At 35.1% G+C, this 2,639-nt stretch overlaps 1 long non-coding RNA gene across 1 annotated transcript; it reads left to right on the top strand.

Annotated features, from left to right (window-relative positions):
- Positions 1–13: 13 nt before the first annotated feature.
- Positions 14–2,437, top strand: LOC110037659. The gene is made up of 3 exons (XR_002295353.1): positions 14–107; positions 204–673; positions 1,741–2,437. It is a non-coding gene; the product is annotated as an uncharacterized LOC110037659 (long non-coding RNA).
- The last annotated feature ends 202 nt before the right edge of the window (positions 2,438–2,639 follow it).

The following is a 2,639-nucleotide window of genomic DNA, read 5'->3' on the forward strand; positions in this document are numbered from 1 at the left end:
GAGCTCGAAGACGTCACTTTTGATGCTGACCACATTATCCATCGCTGCATAGTCGAAGGCCCGTTCTTTCGCCAGCCGGCCGACCACCCACATCCGAAAAATTAACGGTATGTTTGGGCTTCTCCCTCTTATCCTCTTGCTTGGCAAGCGTTCCACGTCTTTATGAGATTGCAGAAAGCATTAAAATTCTTAATGATAAACAGGAAGAGATCTACAAAGATAGGTTACAAATCAAGTTAGAGGAGAGTAGAAAACAACCAAAACTCCAAACGATCGCGACTGTGAATACCGGCCAAATCTCCCCCTTGGAAGATGTTGATGTGCTGGGAACTGAGATTGAAGAAGCCATAAAAGTGTTGAAGTTGATAGTTGCAGTGCAGGAGAAAACATGTTTCATCATTGCACTTACTGGGATGAGAGGTCTAATCTCCCTGCACTATACGAACTTACTGTAGAAGCGTACACATTACTTAAAGAGAAACTAGATTCTCTTCGGCACTGCAGCTGACTGGAATCCGAAAATGACTGAAATTTCTGCTTGAAGAACGAAAGCCCGCTAATGTTGACGATGATTTTTGCTTAACAATCATTTCTGATGGCACAACCCGACATATAATAATGCAGATCCCACAGTTCATCACATATAACCAAGAGCGAAGCCCTGTTATATGCGGTACACAAGAAACTTATTCACATATGCATATAAAGTGCTAGAATAGTTCCTAATATTTATGAAAGAAAGGTGTTGAGAGCTTGAGATAAAATTTTCTCGTTTTTATTGTGTGTTTTTCTATTAACATGTAACCTTTTTTTTCCTCTTTTTAGTTGTTATTGTTATTCGAATGAGTAAAAAATGTATATTTACATTCAATAAAAATTAGATATGTTATTTCTTTTTATATTATAACCTATTGAAACTTGACTTCAATACTTATTCTTGCTACCATCATCTACTTGATACTTTTCTTCCTAACCATCTTAGATCTTAGATCACATACGCCAGTGTGACCAATGTTTACCTGAAAAGCAAATTTACTTAAATAACTGAAAATCATTCACTTTGTCCCTCAATCTCTTCTTGATTGAACCAAAACTTGCAGAGCCATGGCTGTTCTTGATTTGTCAAATTCTTTCTGTTTTCCAAGTTCTGAAAAGCAAAATAAATATGGTAAAAATAAAATAGAACAACCGCACTAATCAAAACCAAAATGAACTAATACTAAGATTTACATCTAAATCAAATTCTTCTAATTTCATTTTGATTGCACGAGCCATAATTCCCACTTCATCTATGTCTTTATCCATTCTTTGCTTAAAATCTGGAAGCAGTCCAAATGTATGATTTGTTGGGCCATCGATACGCATGATTAAAATGCTCGAATGATCGTCTTTTTTGTATGTTGTTCTTAGTAAGAGCCTTGACCTCCTCCTTGTCTTCCTGAATTTTTTTTTGCAATTTAATGAACTCTTTAATCTTAATATAAGATATATGAGCTCAAGATAGAATTTTTTTTTGTAATTAAAATATTTGAAAGCTTTTGAGGTTACTAGAGTTGTCACGAGATCATCAACGGTTTTTACCTGTTTTGATGAAGTAAAAGATTCAAAATATGTAAGGAAGGAATTAGTGAGAGAGAATATTTAATTACAAAAATACCCGTCTGAAAATATCCTCCATTCCATAATCTGTTATTAAATTTTGCATTGAAAATCCTAACTCCATCTCTCTTTCTCTTGAAGGTCTGTCTGGCATCTCTATTCTGGAAAGAAAAAGAGTTCTGCAAGTTGAAGAAGACTGAAGGTTAGGACTGCAAAAATTTACTAAAAAGAAGCAAAATTCAAGAAGAAAAAAGGGCCATATTTCAGGTCTGTAACTTCATTTCTCACAAACATGTTATATTTCCTTACTGTCACATTGCATTATATCTTGTTAAAACTACTACTTTTACTTCATCAAACTGTTATAGATATTATTAAAATACAAATCATAATAGCTAGGATGAACTAAGGAAACATCATGAACAATCATATTGTTCCAAAGAAGGAAGAAACAAAAAAAAAAAAAAAAGAAAAAAAAAAGAAGAAGGGCATCTTACATCCCACACCAACATTCTATTCTACATTTAGGATGAGGAGACTTTTAATTAGCTATAACCACTATAGCCAAACTCTGGTAGCTTGGGTCAATACAACCACTTTCATCGGAGAGGTGGGCATATCATTGAGTCATGCAACTAACTAAAGGAAGACATTGAGAAATTGATTTGAGAAGGTTGCCTTAAATGTTTTGCCCAAGACCAACATGTCCGTGCTGACACTAATCTAACTGAAAGGCAATAACTGCAAAAGTATTAGCAGGGTAGTTGTCAAATTGTCAGTTAAATTGAGGTTGTAATTGGACCATTACTATCAGGTAAGTTTTGATCATTGTACTAGAGTGCCGAACAAGTCTATTGCCACTTGCTCCATGATATAGGCAACTCTGGCATCGAAATAGTGCCTTGCTATTGATGTCGGTAGTGGCAACACATGCTTCAATGCCTAGTGGATTCTGATTGTCAATGTGATTTCCATCCATATTCTACTCTATTTAATTTGGTCAGTGTCAGAGACTCTAGTAGCTTATAGGGACTGTTCTT

Source organism: Phalaenopsis equestris, unplaced genomic scaffold (assembly GCF_001263595.1).
Source record: "Phalaenopsis equestris unplaced genomic scaffold, ASM126359v1 Scaffold223122, whole genome shotgun sequence".
In the NCBI taxonomy this organism is placed as follows: Eukaryota; Viridiplantae; Streptophyta; class Magnoliopsida; order Asparagales; family Orchidaceae; genus Phalaenopsis; species Phalaenopsis equestris.